The sequence below is a fragment of the Microtus oregoni genome, unplaced genomic scaffold (assembly GCF_018167655.1).
Source record: "Microtus oregoni isolate MIOR12 unplaced genomic scaffold, Mior012 000030F_ref0000283, whole genome shotgun sequence".
NCBI classification, from domain to species: Eukaryota; Metazoa; Chordata; class Mammalia; order Rodentia; family Cricetidae; genus Microtus; species Microtus oregoni.
The window spans coordinates 5,890,461-5,908,326 of record NW_024543089.1 but is presented as its reverse complement, the minus strand read 5'-3'; the positions used below and the strand labels follow the sequence as shown (position 1 = coordinate 5,908,326).

Here is a 17,866-nt window from a genome sequence, read left to right as displayed (position 1 = left end):
GTAAGTTCCCATTGTATGAGGGTTTACTAACATTGTTGTCTTGTTTTCTTAATAACTGGTGTGATAATTAAATATCAATGTAGTTTTAATTTGCAAATCCTAAATAGCTAAGGATTTTAACAGTATGATTATATTTACTGGCCATATGCATTTTACCTGTCTATTATTTTCACTTGATCATTTATTGATCGGTTAGGTTAACTTGGGGTTTTTAAATATCCAAGATATTAATCTTCCACTAGACACATCACTAGTAAATATCGTCTCCTATTTTTCAGGCTGTCTCTTCACTTACTCAGTTGTTTCTTTTGCTTTACTGTTCTGTTTGTCAATTCTTGATATTACTGTCTATAATATTGAAGTGCTTTTGATAATGACTTTGCTGATGTTTATATTTTAAAATGCACTCTCAATGTTGGTCTCTAACTGAAAGTTTCAGCTCTTATAATTAAGTTCTTTGATTCGTTTTGATTCTATGTCTTTGCAGAGTCATGAGTGTGGATCTGCTTTCTGTATTCTACATATGACTACTCAGTCTTTCTCAGACACTGAGAGAGACTTATATAGATCTAATCTACATGGAAAGTAGAAAAAGACAAGATCTCCTGAGTAAATTGGGAGCATGGGGACCTTGGGAGACGGTTGAAGGGGAGAGGGGAGAGGCAGGAGAAGAGCATTAAAAAAATGTAGAGCTCAATAAAAATCAATTAAAAATATTCCAAGTATTATATTGATTATAAACGGAAAGAAAGATGCCTGTCTTATTCTTAATTTTAGAGAATTTTTTTGCTATATCTACACTTTACATTCATAAATATTCCTTTAATCTCTATTTATTTGGGGTTTTTATCATGAGGAAATATTGGGACATTGTCTAACTTTTTCCTGCATCTGTGGGAGGTGATCATATGATTGATGACCTTAATAGAATTGATATGCTGTGTTACATACACCTGGTGATTTGTGTATATTCAACAACATTTACATCCCTGAAATGAAACTAACTAGATAGGTCTGAATGAGTTTTTAGATACATTGTTGAGTTTAATCTGCAAATATTTTATTCAAAAAGTCTGTGTCTGATTGGATATCATCTTAAGATTTTATTTTTCATGGGCCCTCATTTGGTTTCAGTGTTGGGTAATATTGTCCTTTTAAAATGAGTTTGATAGTATTCTTTCCCTATCTACTCTTTATTATATAAAATGGTTACAAAGGTATTGGTGTCAGTTGTTCTTTTCTGCTAAAATTCAGCAGTGAATCCATGGGGCCTGAAATGGTTCTTTTTGCTTTGTTTTTATTGTTTATTTTGGTTGCTTTAGAAAATATTGTCACATTCTTATTGCTCATTTTAGATCCATTTTTAAGTTCTTATACCTTCTTGGTTTAGTTTTGATAAGTCATATGTGTCCAGATATATAAACTTTTCTTCAAGATTTCCCCAATTATGGAAATTGAGATTTTTCTAAGCATGCCCTAATTATCTGGGCATACATTGTAGCTGGGGTACATTGGTATCCTCTAAAATCTCTTGTCTCTAATTTTATTAATTTGACTCTTCTCTCATATCAATTAGTTTACTAAAGATTTGTCAATTTTGTTTATCTTTCTGAAGAACAAACTCTGCTTTTTAGATTCTTTTTACCTTCTTTTTACCTCCATTTTATTTATTTCATCAACATTGCCTCAAAAAACTAAATATTTTAAAGCATGTTCTACATCTTTATCCATCATAGAAATGCATTCTATAACTACTTTGGCATTTAATTTTATGCCAATCACAAAAAAATAATACCATTAAAAATTAAACATAACAAATTCTAGCAAGGATGTGAGGAAATAGGCTCCTGGTGTGAGTGTGAACTAGTGGAACCACTATGAAAATCAATATGAAGGTTTCACACACACACACACACACAGAGGGGGGGGACTAGCATATGATTCAGAAATACCACTCTAAACATACATTCAAAGGGCTCTATATGCTATTACATAGATAGTTTCACATCCATGATTGTTGTTACAGTTGTCATTTATAATAGGGAAATAGAACCACCATATAAGTTCATCTACAGAAGAACTGATAGGTAAAATGTGGTGTGCACACAATAAACTGCACCTAAGTAAATTAAAATTATGAAATTTTCAGAAAAATGAACAGAACTTGAATTATATCAAAGTGACCTAGAATCCAGAAAGACAAAATAGCTTGCTCTTATTATTACCTAACTTGAATAAATACCACTAAAAATATTCCACCTGCCTTTAAGTGAATCTAATTGCTTTCCAATACCTTCCTTATCCTAAACAGCTCTCTCTTCCCTTATTTTACTTTTTTAGTTAACATATTTTCTTTAGTGCATATTATAAAACCATCTGTCAAAATTTTAAATATAAATTCATATTCCAAGATATGTTTCTTAGAATGTAAGCAAATCTACCCACATCCTAGTAGGCTACCTTAAGAAATAAGTTCTGAAGAAACGGCTCAGTGGGCAATACCACTTACTGAACAGATCCTAGAATCCAAGTAAAATGTTGGGTATGGCCAAGCAGATATACAACCCCATCACTGGAAGGGTAGGGAAGGAGGATCATTGGGATTTGTTGGGCACTGACTTAGCTCTGGCTTCACTGTGAGACACTACAGGGGGGATAATTCTGGGGATGACTGAGCAGAGCATCCAACATCCTCTTTCTTTGAACTGTAGGCATACTCTGCAATACATGCATATGCCAGCTGTACCAGATGCATACACACCGCCTTACATGCTACAGAATATACTATATTCTAAAATACTCATTATGCACACAGATGTTCCTAACCTCTCCCATTCTGATAATGATAGAAGAAATAAAGATACATAGTATGTGTATATATGAATACCCATTGTCAGTAAAATCTGGGTGCTGGAGAAAACAACTGTAAGTGTAATCTTAGAGTCTTTTTCTTTCCAGTTGTTTAAGACAAGCACCAAAATGTGCTGTTATGATAATTAGGAGGGAAGCAGTTATATACCATTTCCATGTGAAATATTTCATATGGGTATACAAAAATGATTCTTTTGAAACTATATCCTAACAGAGATTGTTTATAATTAAAATATGTCTGAGTTATAAAAAAACACTTTTAAAGTGCAAGTATTTTTTCTTTGCATCATTTAGCAGTAACATTATATGAAGAATCATTAAGTCTTCTTCAAACATATCCATATACAGCACCGAGGGAGGACAGAACCTTCTAGTAGAGGCCATAAGCAAATACATGTATTTCTCCTGCTCATGGCTAAGAAATTTAGTATTTTGAAATGTCTTTATCCCTAGATACCAAAGCAATAGGATGTTTCCTGCTGTTAAAAGTTATCATACATCCCACCTCCTTTTTACAGTATCAGGCAGACTTGGCATGAAGGTGACAACTTAAGCTAAAAATCTGTCAAAACAAAGAATAGCTAACAGGCATCTGTAAGGCTGATGTGAAAATGGAACCTGTGCCAACTGGAATGAAATGTGCACAATATAGACTCTATCTCAGAAAATAAGTACCTCAGTGCTTACTGAACTGAACACATATTTCTGTGCAATCATTTATTTTCTATAGACAATATAAAATTCTTTGAATCTATAGGTAAAGAAAAGTCCCTGTGTTCAAGGACATAAAGATGTGAATAGTTAAATTTATGTTTTTGTATACTAGAACTCTTCCAAATGTTTTCATATTCTTGTTTCCTTTTATCCACAGGGGTATTTTCCAAGATCATCAGCATATGCCTAAACCTATAGACAATAACAAAGTGCAGGCATACTCTGGTTTTTTTCACATGTGAATACTCATATGATAAAGTTGAACTTGCCATTAGCACAATTATAAAGTAAATATAATAATGACCAAATAGAACAATTTTACAATATTCTAATATACAAATCACATAAATATTGTCTCCCTCTACATTTAATTTAAATATAAGCAATGGAATAACATGATACCTCAATAATCAGTCTAATAATCAGTGTGGCTACTGTGTAACTAATGAGTGGAGAGCACACAAGCCCTAGATTATAGCTAAAAAGGAAACATGCTGAGCAGCATGGATATTTCACCACGTAACTCAGATTGGTATAAGTCTAAAACATGAATTGTCCATGTTCTAGAATCATTCATTTGATATTTTTAGATTATATCTTTGGCCACAGGTAACTAAAACCATAGAAAACAATATCACAAAAGGAAACCACTGTGTTAATTCTAGTGCCCACATAAAAATATCATATGAGAGGACAATAGTTATACAAAATTCATAGATATGAAATATCTATGTCCTGAATACAAGGAATTTGTGCTTTCATCCAAGTAGGAGATAAGCAACAGACCATCACCTCTAATTCAGTATGTTATAGGAATCCCCTCTGTATGCTATGAATATGTTTTGTTACCATTGGTTAATAAAGAAGCTGCTTTGACCTATAGAAGGATAAAATATAGCCAGGCTGGAAGAGATAAAGAAAGGGAGTAGGTGGAGTCAGGAAATACCACGGAGGTGTTGAAGGAAACAGACATCAGAAACTTACCCAGTAAGCCACAGCTTCATGGTGATACTCAGATTTTAAAAAGTGGGTTCATTCATGATATAAGAGCTAGCTAAATAGAACGCTGAGCTAATATGGAAAACAGTGTTGTAATTAATATAGTTTCGGTGCTATTATTTGGGTTGGGAAGCTGGGAAATGAATAATCAATTTTTACTTAGAAATGGTGCTCCAGCCTGGCGGTGGTGGCGCATGCCTGTAATCCCAGCACTCGGGAGGCAGAGGCAGGTGGATCTCTGTGAGTTCGAGGCCAGCCTGGTCTACAAAGGGAGTTCCAGGACAGGCTCCAAAGCTACAGAGAAACCCTGTCTCGAAAAAACAAAAAAACAAACAAAAAAAAAAAAGAAAGAAAGAAATGGTGCTCCAAACTGGGTCAACTGCATCTACATAAAATTAAGAGAGCTTGGGAAGGAATTCTAGACAAAAAAGAACAGAATTAAACATGGCTTTTTGGTAGCAGCATTTTCTCGTGTGGGCTCTGTTTGCTGGGGCAAGCAGAGGCATAAATCCTTTAAGAGAAGGCTTCCTGACTCAGCATTAGCAGCAAAATCTGCATGTCTCCTTTAAGAGCTGTCTTCCTGGTTCATGCGAGTGTGGTTACAAAGCATTTAAATGAAGTATGTGGGTAGCATGCTACAAATTGCTTAATGGCAACATAGACCTGCTGCATCTCTGGATCTCAGGCTGTGAGCATGGCTCACAGAGGCAGTGAACATGTCTTTCCTCACATTAGACGGGGTGAAGCAAGTAGGCAGAGACTCGGAGTTGGTCGTAGCCATGCCCACTTAGCATTTTTTTTTTTAAAAAAGCACTCCTGGTCAGAAAATGATTACAAATTCACGATAAAGACTGATTCAGATGAAAAGGACCTTTGCATGGGTCACAGTGTTGAATACATGTATGAAGCTTGGGGAGAGAAGGAAAAAAGTATAGACATTTATAAAAAGAAATAGGTTTAAAAAATAAATCAAAATGTTTAAAGAGACAGTAAAAGTAATGTAAAAGAGTACAGACAGTCATAGATTAAATGGGTAAAAACTAAGCCATGTATACACAAAGAATCTGGATTATGTATACTATTATGTTTTCTTTGAATTTTTTTACTGTTAATGAGCAAACTGCAGAGAGACATTTGATTCTGGAGGCTGCTAAGATGAGAACCTGTGGATTCCTTCCAGGCTATTGTGGTTTGATGGACCCAGATCCCCTGAAAGGGCTTCATGAACCTTAAAAATACTTCTTCCAACGAACAACAGGCAGCGGTTTGGAGAAAATTACACCCAAATTCCCAAAATGATGGTTTATAAGTATTTTCATTTTAAAAGGGTTGGTTACAATAATGGCCACAGTCAAATTCTTAAAAAAAAAATAAGCCGGTTTCCGTAGTGTAGTGGTTATCACGTTCGCCTCACACGCGAAAGGTCCCCGGTTCGAAACCGGGCGGAAACAGCTGGTCAATTTCCTTTGCCGGGCGGTGGTGGCGCACGCCTTTAATCCCAGCACTCGGGAGGCAGAGGCAGGTGGATCTCTGTGAGTTCGAGACCAGCCTGGTCTACAAGAGCTAGTTCCAGGACAGGCTCCAAAACCACAGAGAAACCCTGTCTCAAAAAACCAAAAAAAAAAAAAAATAATAATAATAATAAGGGGGGCTTTTGCCCACCCAGAGCAACTGATTCCAAGGCCTCGCTCCAGCAATGGCCTTCGCAAATCTGCGCAAAGTGCTCATCAGTGACAGCCTGGACCCCTGCTGCCGGAAGATCCTGCAAGATGGAGGGCTGCAGGTAGTTTAGAAGCAGAACTTGAGCAAGGAGGAGCTGATAGCGGAGTTGCAGGACTGTGAAGGCCTTATCGTTCGGTCAGCCACTAAGGTCACTGCTGATGTCATCAACGCAGCCGAGAGCTCTAGATGGTAGGCAGGGCTGGCACAGGCATGGACAATGTGGATCTGGAGGCCGCCACGAGGAAGGACATCCTAGTCAAGAACACCCCTAACGGAAACACCCTCAGGGCCACAGAACTCACCTGTGGGATGATCATGTGCCTGGCCAGGCAGATTCCCCAGGCGGCGGCTTCGATGAAAGATGGCAAATGGGACCGGAAGAAGTTCATGGGGACAGAGCTGAACGGAAAGACACTGGGAATTCTCGGCCTGGGCAGAATTGGAAGAGAGGTGGCCACCCGAATGCAGTCCTTTGGGATGAAGACTGTAGGCTATGACCCCATCATTTCTCCAGAAGTCGCTGCCTCCTTTGGTGTCTAGCAGCTGCTGCTCGAGGAGATCTGGCCTCTCTGTGATTTCATCACTGTCCGCACTCCCCTCCTGCCCTCCACCACAGGCTTGCTGAACGACAGCACTTTTGCCAGGTGCAAGAAGGGCGTGCGAATGGTGAACTGTGCTCGAGGAGGGATTGTGGATGAAGGTGCCCTGCTCCGTGCCCTGCAGTCTGGTCAGTGTGCTGGTGCCGCCCTGGATGTGTTCACAGAGGAGCCACCACGGGACCGGGCCTTAGTGGACCACGAGAATGTCATCAGCTGTCCCCACCTGGGTGCCAGCACCAAGGAGGCCCAGAGCCGCTGTGGGGAGGAAATAGCCATCCTGTTTGTGGACATGGTGAAGGGGAAGTCTCTAGCAGGGGTTGTAAACGCCCAGGCCCTTACCAGCGCCTTCTCTCCACACACCAAGCCTTGGATTGGTCTGGCAGAAGCGCTGGGCATGCTCATGCATGCCTGGGCTGGCTCCTCTAAAGGGACCATCCAGGTGGTGACACAAGGAGCATCTCTGAAGAACGCTGGGAACTGCCTGAGCCCTGCGGTCATTGTCGGCCTCCTGAGGGAAGCGTCAAAGAAGGCAGATGTGAATTTGGTGAATGCTAAGCTACTGGTGAAAGAGGCTGGCCTCAATGTCACCACCTCCCACAGTCCAGCGGCCCCAGGGGAGGGCAGCGGGGAAGGCCTCCTGACTGTGGCCCTGGCAGGTGCCCCCTACCAAGCTGTGGGCTTGGTCCAGGGTACCACCCCAATGTTGCAGATGCTCAACAGCGCTGTCTTCAGGCCAGAGGTGCCACTATGCCAGGGCCAGCCCCTGATCATGTTCCGAGCTCTGCCCTCCAACCCTGTAATGCTGCCTACTATGATTGGCTTCCTGGCAGAGGCAGGGGTACAGCTGCTTTCCTACCAAACCTCCAAGATGTCAGTCGGAGAGACCTGGCACATTATGGGCCTCTTGTCCCTGCTGCCCAGCCTGGACGCATGGAAGCCACACGTGTCTGAAGCCTTCCAGTTCTGCTTCTGAACCTGGGAATCGGAGGCACCAGGCCCTCAGCTTTTCTGAGAAACCTGCTCGCTGTGATCTGTAGGGAGAGGAGATCCACGTTCCTGGGACAGAACCCAGGCACCTGCCTGAAATAACATCTAGTAAAGAGTCCAACATAAAAAAAAGGGGGGGGGGATATGATATAGAGATGGATACTTCTTTACAATCAGTAAGGACATTGGTCTACTGATACAAATTTAAGGTCAATTTGCTACACTGTGTATATGTATTTCTGCTTTTGTTTCAGGTATTGTAGTTGTGCAGTTCATTTAAAAATGTAATATATAAGAAACACAGATTAACAGATAGTAATTTGTAATGTGATTATATTAGTTAGGTTTTCTAGATGTACAGAGATACATTTCAGATGTATAGGTATTCTTCAAATCTTTCAAAGGCCTACAGAATATTGCATTTAAAGGTTTTTAAGAACTTAAACTTTTCTCAACAGTGAGACATGTCTGCTTCTAGCAGCATTAATTACTTAGGGATGTTGATGGGCATTGAAGAAATTCAATGTGGAATTTGTCTTCAATGTGACAGGCTAGCCATTTGAACAAAAACTGCTTTTGCCTGAACAGCTTGATGGTATACTGTATGAACTGGACATGTAGGACTCACAGAAAAGAGACTGTAGAACTTTCCAAAAGATGGAATGATCCTTTACAGTTCCTGCTTCACAAAAGAAACTGCCAGCCATTCTGAAGGACACAGAAGAAAGCAACTGAGGAGAGTTGCCATTACAAGGCAGAACAGCTTTTCAAATTTCCTGCCTCATGGAAAAGTTTGCTGTATACTATGGGCCTGTAGGTTGAAGATGGATGCCCCAATGTTACAGAAGTATTTTTGCATGACTGTCCAGGCAGTGAGATGTTTCTGTCAATCCTAGAACTTTGGGAGTTGCATACAATGTTTACTTAGGTAATATTATATCCTTCAGGGATCTTTGAATATTTGAAGACACATAGTTATAGTTTTCCTTAGTTATGATAAAGATTTAGTTAGGTATAAAACTTTGGACTCACAAAGATGGGATAGATGAGAGAGTATTTGCCAAATGGAAATGAACTAAATATTGTAACTATAATTCTTGCATGATAACTGTTTTGTATATGTAATTTTACTTTGTTAAAGTTAAAATCTTCCTTTTTATTTAGACAGGAAAAGGGAAATGATGTGGAATTGCCCTGTGTATACTATAAATATGTTTTATTACCATTAATTAATAAAGAAGCTACTTTGGCCTACAGCAGGGCAGAATATAGCCAGGCTGGAAAAAGATAGATAGATAGATAGATAGATAGATAGATAGATAGATAGATAATGTAATCAGGAGATACCATACTGCTGCCGAGGGAAATAAAAACCAGAACTTACTCCTTATTATACAGCTTTGTGGTGATACACAGATTAATAGATAGGTGTTCATTTGAGATGTATGAGCTAGCCAATAGGAAATCTGAGCCAATAGGTCAAATAGTGTTGTAATTAATATAGTTTCTATATGATTACTCAGGTCTGGGCAGCTAGGATACAAATGATCAGTCTCAGATTACATCAATAAAGTCGTATTCTCCCTCTATTGGTAAGTGTACCCCTCTAGGAGGTAATATGACTAACAGTAATACAAATGAGAATTTATGGTTGAGGTTCACACAGGGAGAATGAACCCACAAAAGATCCGCATGAATGGTGATGTTTAGCAAGCCCCTGAACAAGCTGAGTGCCCATCAACCAGGTAAAACAGCAAAGTACACAGAAAAGAATCTGCAGTAGCATCCACATCAAAACATGTCCTAAATTAAATAAATATTGGGATTACTTCAATGTACAAAGAGTCATAGACAAGATATTTTAATTGTTACCATCATGCGTGAAGCTGAGATAGTCATTGTTCCACTTCATGGAAACGTGCAGCTTACATTAAAGAATCCCTCCAAAACAAAGAAGAGCCAGCTTATTAATGAGCCAAATTAAAATCATTCAGTTTTATTCATGGGCTACATTTAATCTTCTTAAGAATAGGACTGCAGTCCAGTACTAAACCATACCATGTGTGCTCAGTTCTCCAGCCAATGTCATATAGGTCAAGAATGCATTCTGAATACTGGATGAACTAATTTAGACCTTAAATGAGTTGCTGCTAACAATACACAAAGCACAATTCAATTCTAATTTTCTGCCAATGCAGTAGAGAGCATAAGAAATTTTTTTACTTGAAATAACCAAAGAACACATCAACTCGATATTTTAAATACCTGAATTCATATTTTGTGACTATCAACCTAAGTAATATAATTTCTTTTAAAATAGTGCACTTATTTCCTGGAAATGATTCTGCCTACATGTATGTTTTGTATGTTAGGTTCCCGACTCCCACCAACTATCTTCCTAAAAGTTAATGTCTTTAACAGAGCTCCTGTTGACTCCAGAATGGATTTTCATGAGTGAACTAAGACTCTTTTGAGAAAAATTATATGTAAAAGTTAACATATTTTATTGAACATTCCACCTTATTCAAATATATTTAACTTACAGTTATAGTTTATTTGAGGAAGTTTGTAAATATTCCCTAGGAGTTCTTTTACAAAGAAAATATTTTTGAAAGAAAATAGTGTGATAAAAAGTAAGACATTTGAAATTAAAAAAGAAATGATCACTGAAGGAGATTTTAAAATGGAAACTTGGGAGGGACTAGAGAATTCAAATGTAAGCTACACCATGGCTTCTTCTGTAACTCTAACAGATGGAATGTCTCCAGTGAAGTTATTTTCTGTCCTGTTAAAAAAAAAATTAGCTAGAACAATTCACATTCTTTTTTCCTACCTGATTTGTGCTCTGTGTACAATTGTACAATTAAGTATTAAATGACTAGTTTTCTATTGGGTAAAATTCAACTCTATGTAAATTGATTTTCTTTGAAATCACCGCAATTGTCCAAGCCATTTTAAGTTTTTATAGCACTCTAATGTCCATTTTAAATGACTAGAAGAGAATAACTATCTTAGGCAAGTATAGTTATAAAGGTTTATACTGGTAATATCATAAATTTTTCCTTCAGGAAACTCTGTAAATTTACATATATACATGCACACACATACATACTGCAGGCAACATAAATGCTGTAGCAATGATATTAATTTCCCTAGGAAATTCAGCCTATTTGCCTAGAATTTTATGGTTGGTCATTTGCTAAATATTCAGTAGTAGGAGTCTTTGCAAATATCTCCCAGCCTCACTATATAAGTGGTTTTTTACCACCTATTTTGTTAGCTTGTGCTTATATACCCTGCAGTGATAGTGTGAGAAAAGATAGATAAATAAATGCAATAGAGGTTCATGGTTCATATACTTTAATTTCTTGAGTTGTAAGTTACAGCTGCCTGTACCAATTTGTAGGAATAAACAATCTCAGTATTATAAAGTAGCTTCAAATAAATGTGAAGGGAAATTCAAAAGTTGTACTCTCACTGATTAAAAAATAGACATGTCTCTGTTGACTTCCCATTTTCTAAGGCTGAGTAATTGCAATTTATATATCCCCCTGGCTATATAGTCTAGCCAAAGTTCATGGCTATAAGTGTTATGCAGGAGTAACATGTGATCAGGATAGCCTGTGTGGTCCCAATATGTTCCGAGCTCATGTGGCAGGAAAGGATAAAGATGAAGTAAGCAGATGATCTTGTAAGTGGTGATAATCACCTTGGAGTAGATTGTATATTTCTTACCTACCCAAGAATAAATTTGCTTCCAAGGCATAGTCAAAGACACAGCTCACCTCTATTTCATAATGCTGATCTCTCATTTTATCCTCGAGGGTTTAATATCTAATATTTCTCTTATAGTTAGCATTTCTGCCACTTGTAAATCCTAGGGAATGGTGAAGTAAGATTATTTTCGTAAGTAATGGCTGTTTTGGCTTTCTTTATTGAAAGAGCAGACATTTAATTCACATTGAAGGTCTTTAATGTCTCCATTCCTATTGCTATCTGCTTAACAACTTAGAATTAAATATGACCCCATCTATGTAACCTATGAAATGACCCTTATTACAAAAGTTTACTCAAACTTAAATCATTAAATCCTCAAATTGAGATTCACTACTTGGTGCTGAGTTATAATGCAAAAGTTCAAAAATATACTGTATGATTTTAAATTATTTTTCACAAAATGAACATAGGACTCTCCCTCCATTGAACTTTGCCCTGAACTTAATTCAAATCTTGAGGGTAAAAGAACATGTAGCTGTCTTACATTTTGTATTTTTCCTATTATGTTTTATTGTTAGATTCCTCTTGCTTTACCTACCAACTCCAATGCTTACATTGTTACCTTTCAAAGGGATTCATTAAAAAAAAATTCTAGAGCAGCATCTAGATTGATAATGAGGTTAACACTCAAAGGTAACATAGCCTTTGGGGATGTTTCTGTATTCCTTTTTAAAATGACCATTATCTAACAAGAGAGAAGAGCTTTCTTGAAATAAAAAAGTACCCATCAAAGCTTTCTGGCAAAACCTTTTCCCCTGCTGTGACTTTATTGATCCTTTCAAGCTTCATGCCTTTGTTGGATGTATTTGTAGGTGTTAATGAGAAAGAACACGCAGCCCCAAAGAATTACACATATTTTAAAAGTCTTGAGCTAATCAATTTAGCAACTAGATGCTTGCTCCATTTCCTAAATGGCTTTCCATGAACTGACATTTTACAGGAAATATTGAGATATGCATACACACACACACACAAGAGAGGGGAGAGGAGGAAACTAAAACATATTTCTAAAATATGCCAACAAATGGAATAATTGATCATTAATTAAAATTTCAAATGAATGTAAGTTCCATCTTAAACAAATGAGATGGACCCTAAGAGACTTATTGGAGACTATATACACATAATACTCAGTGAAGATCATACATTTCACTTGAATAAATTATAATAAACACAATACAAACACTATAAGTTTGCTAGGTAGTTTTGTTTTGTTTTGTTTTTGTGAATTAAACACAAGCACGGGTCATCCGGAAAGTGGGAATCTCAATTAAGAAAATGTCTCCATCATACTGGCCTGTAGGCACGTCCTTGAGATACTTTCTTAATGATTGTTGTGAAAGGGATCAGCATACTGTAAATGATACCACCCCTGTCCTGATTTATATAAGAGAATAGACTAAGAGGGTCATGGAGAAAAAGCCAGAAACCAGAATTTCCCGGTGGTTTCTGTTTCAGTATATGCCTCCTGGCTCCTGCCCTGAGTTTCTTCCCTGATTTCTATTCATGTTGAACTATAAGCTGAAATAAACCCTTTCTTTCCCAAATTGTTTTTGGACAGTGTTTTTACCATGTCAACAGAAATGAAAAAGCACAGTAGGTCTTCATCAATTGATAAACTTTTTCATATTAGAAAACAAAACAAAATAAATATATTGCTTTTTCTTTTCATATGGTATTTCATTGAGAATTATGTGGGCTCTACAGAATACAATATGATGTAAGGAAAACAAATATGCTTGGTATCTACAAAGAATCCTTTTTAAAAACAAAGATAATATTTAAATTTTTCAGTAAAAGTGTTCAAACTCAAACATCATCTGTCATTTTTTCTGTTATTTTGATAAAACATTCTGACATAAGCAACTTGAGAAATGAAGTGTTCATACCCAGGCACAGTTCCAGGGTACACATTCATTATGATGACAGAAACTTGTGGAAGAAGTTGGTCACAAATGTAGTTGGAGGTTTGTGTCCTAGATCACTCTAAATCAAATTAAAACTTTGAAATTTCAACTGACCCCAGTCAGAACGGCTAAGATGAGAAGACAAAGGATAACAACTGCTAGCAAACGAGGAAATAGAATCCTTGCTCGCTGTTGGTGGGAGTAAAAACCAGTGCAGCTACTATGAAAATCCATGTGGAGATCCCTCAACAACCTGAAATTAGATCTGCTGTATAATCCATTTGTGCCATTCCTAGGTATATATCAAAATGATTCTATTCCTTACTAAAAAGGTACTTGTCTAGCTAAGTGGTAGTGGCACACACTTTTAATGCCAGCACTCAGGAGGCAGAAGCAGGCAGATCTTTGTGAGTTTGAAGCCAGCCTGGTGTATAAGAGCTAGTTCCAGGACAGGCTCCAAAGCTACAGAGAAACCTTGTCTAAAAAAAAAAAAAAAAAAAAAAAAAAACCCAAAAAAAGTACTTGCCCATTCATGTCCATTGTTCCTCTGTTCACAAATGACCAGGAAAATGAAAACAGCCTAGATGACCCTCAACTGACAAATGGATAATGAAAATGTGATGCATAAATACAGTGGGATATATACAGCTTTAAAAAAAATACAAAATTTCCAAGTAAATTTTCAAGTAAAATGCCAGAGGGCAGACTTAGATAGGCGGAGTAGACAGAACAGAATGCTGGGAAGAAAAGCAGTGTGGCAGACACCATGATTCTCCTGCTTGAGACAGAATGGGAAAAGATCTTCATCAACTCCACATAAGACAGAGGGATGATCTCTAAAACATACAAAGCACTCAAAAAACTAGACATCGAAATACCAAACAACCCATTTAAAAAAAAAAACGTGATACAAATCTAAACAGAGAATTCTCAACAGAAAGATCTCAAATGGTCAAAAGACATCTAAGAAATTGCTCGACATCCTTAGTCACGAGGGAAATGCTAATCAAAATGATTCTAAGATACCATCTTATACCAGTCAGAATGTGGCTAAGATAAAAAAAAAAAACACCAATGACAGTTTATGTTGGAGAAGATGTAGGTTAAGGGAAACACTCTTCTATTGCTAGTGGGAGTGCAAACTTGTACAGCCACTTTGGACATCAGTATGGCAGTTTTTTCAGAAAACTGGGAATCAAACTACCTCAAGACACAGAATGGCCACCCTTGGGCATATACCCATAGGATGTTCAGTCAATCATACCACAAGGACACTTGCTCAACTACATTCATAGTAGCATTATTCAAAAGAGCCAGAACCTGGAAAAAACCTAGATGTTCCTCAACTGAAGAATGGATCAAGAAAATGTGATGAATCTACACAATAGAGTAGTATTTAGCTGTAAAAAGTGACATTGTGAAATATGCAGGCAAATGGATGGAGATAGAAGAAATAATCTCGAGTAAGGTAACCTAGACTCAGAAAGACAAACACAGTTTGTACTTACTCATAAGTGAATCTTAGATGTTAAGCAAAGGATAACCAGGCTGCAACCAACACTCCTGGAGAAACTAAGTAACAGGGAGGACCAAAGAGAAACAGGCAAGAATCACCCTAGGAAGGAGAACTAGATAAGATCTTCTGGGTAAACTGAGGGTAGGAGAGCAGAGGAGAAGGGGAATAAGAACTGGTGGGAATGGGATGGTCAAGTTGGGGGAGGGATGGAAAGGGACAGGTATGAAAGAGGCATATTGATAGAAGGAACCATTAATTGCGTTATGGAGAGACCTGGGGCTAAGGAAACACCCAAGAACCAATGATGACCCCAGCTAAGACATCTAGCAATAGTGAATAGGGTGTCTGAACTGGCCCTCTCCTATAATCAAACTGGTGACTAATGTAATTGTCATCACACAACCTTCATCCAGTTACTGATGGAAGCAGATGCAGAGATCCACAGCCAAGCACTTGGCCACATCTTACATCCAATCAAAAAGATGGAGGAGGGGTTATATGAGCAAAGGGATTAAGATCATGATGGGGAAAGACACAGAGACAGCTGACCTGAGCTACTGGGAGCTCATGGACTCTGGACTGACAGCTGGGGACCCTGCATGGGATCAAACTAGACTCTGTGAATGTGGGTGACACGTGTATGGCTTGTTTTTCTTGTGGGGACTCTGGCAGTGGGACTAGGATCTATCCCTGGTGCAAAGGAGCCCATTCCCTCTGGTCGGATGCTTTGCTCAGATACAGGGGGGAAGGGTTTGGTCCTACCTCAATTTAATATGCCAGGCTTTGTTGACTCAACATGGGAGGCCTTACCCTCTCTGAGGAATGGATGGGAGGGGGAGGAGAGGGGGACGGTAAGGAGTGAAACTGTGGTTGGTATTAAAATAAATTTAAAAAATAAAAATAGAAGAAAAGATATAGAAAGCAAAGTGTTCTTATCTCATTACTAGGAAAACATTAAGCTACATTTTTAAAAAAGAATCTTCTTTTACTTAGTGAAGGGAGAAGTTTTCAAATCTGCACCTTAGACCCAAAACCTAAAATAGACCAACCACAGGGAAAACTACTGTCAGGAGGAGATCCTGAACCCTTGATATCTATTTCTAGGGACAAACAACTGTGGACTAACCTTTAGAACTGCATTACTTGGCTTAACATTCTTCGTCAACCCTCCCCACTTAGGGACACACAAAAGGGAAATACTTTTCCATCCGCTGGCAGTTAGGGCACAAAAACTAACATGAGACTTATCTTCCATTTCAAATCTAGACCTCCAAAAACGAAATCAAATTCTTTGGTCAAACCAAGTTATAAGCCTTTCCTAGAATCTGCTAGGGACCTGTAAATAGCAGAATAGATTTGAGTTTGAACAAACATCACTGACAGAGTTGAAGGAGCCCTGAGGCACAGAGTCCCACGAATATATGCAAGGCCCTGTGTCTGTGAGAAGCAGCCATGATACAGTTGAGTATAGTCTTGATAGACAGTGGTCTGTCTTCACTACCCATTTCTCCATTTCCATGCAAGGCTCACAAGGCAGTGATCACAGACAGAGCCTTTAGATCTGCCTGGCACCATATCTTGTAATCAGTAGAATGAACATATGTTTCAGTCTATAAAGCCACCAGCTGTACCATGGATCTCCATGCACAATTATGACTGTACAGCCTCTTATAAGTATGAGACCCAGTTTTGGGAAACACAGCAAATGTAGAAATCCATTAGTTGAAGACAGGTTGGGTTGTTACTACAGAACTTGGTATTGGAATTTAAGCCAGGCAAGTAAAACATAACCAAGAGGATATTCTGGATCCCAAACACAAGGCTAATACTTGTGATTGGAGCGTCTCAACAGACTAGCGTCAGGGCAAGACATATGATGCCAGTCTAGTGGATTTTTACATTACAAGGAGATATGGGCTACTAGAAAGTAGAATTGAGCTAAATTCTTTGTTCAAAATGAAACAGATTAAAGGAAAGCCTGATATAAAGTAGAATGAAGGGAGTGGTGGGGGCTGGAGAGATAGCTCGGCAGTTAAGAGCATTGCCTGCTCTTCCAAAGGTCCTGAGTTCAATTCCCAGCAACCACATGGTGGCTTACAACCATCCGTAATGAGGTCTGGTGCCCTCTTCTGGCCTGCATACACACAGACAGAATATTGTATACATCATAAATAAATAAATAAATAAATAAATAAATAAATAAAATAAAAATAATAAAAAAGGGAGTGGTGACTTCAGGGCTTCCAGCTAAGCATCCTACTTGTTGGGGCCAACTAAGTTCTGGCCTTCAGTTGCTGTTCCCTGTCTAGAGCCTTCTAACTGAAGTTGCTAGAAGCTGTGACTAGCTTAGAGAATCAGAGGATGGGATTTTCACCTGTTGGCCATTGACTGCAGTGTATTTAAGCCTCCATGGTGCTATTAAAGAGGGGCTTTTTGGTACCAGTGTTGGAAGGTCTGTGTGTCGGTCTGTCTCTGTGTGTGTATTCTCAATCTCCAGCCCCTTGCCCAAAGCTCCTAAACTGGGTTCTAGCTCATAGAGCGCAGACAGGGCCACATTGTGCGGCACCTACTTGTGATAAGGAATTAAAGAAAAGTTTAGAATCAAGTGTGGTGGTCCACACCTTGCAGAGGCAGGAGGATCTCTGAGTTCAAGGCAAGCCTGGACTACAGTTCCAGGATAGCCTACCTTAGACAGTGAAGGAAAGCATCAAAAACAGAAAGCTAATCAAGATGTAATTGCATGAGGGGACCATATTCCAGTCCCAGCAAGCACA

The 17,866-nt window shown here is 38.4% G+C and overlaps 1 non-coding gene and 1 pseudogene across 1 annotated transcript; both read left to right on the top strand.

Annotated features, from left to right (window-relative positions):
- Positions 1-5,962: 5,962 nt before the first annotated feature.
- Positions 5,963-6,035, top strand: Trnav-cac. Its single transcript has one exon. It is a non-coding gene; the product is annotated as a tRNA-Val (tRNA).
- A 245-nt stretch (positions 6,036-6,280) lies between these two features.
- LOC121465412 lies at positions 6,281-7,878 on the top strand (annotated as a pseudogene).
- Positions 7,879-17,866: the final 9,988 nt, after the last annotated feature.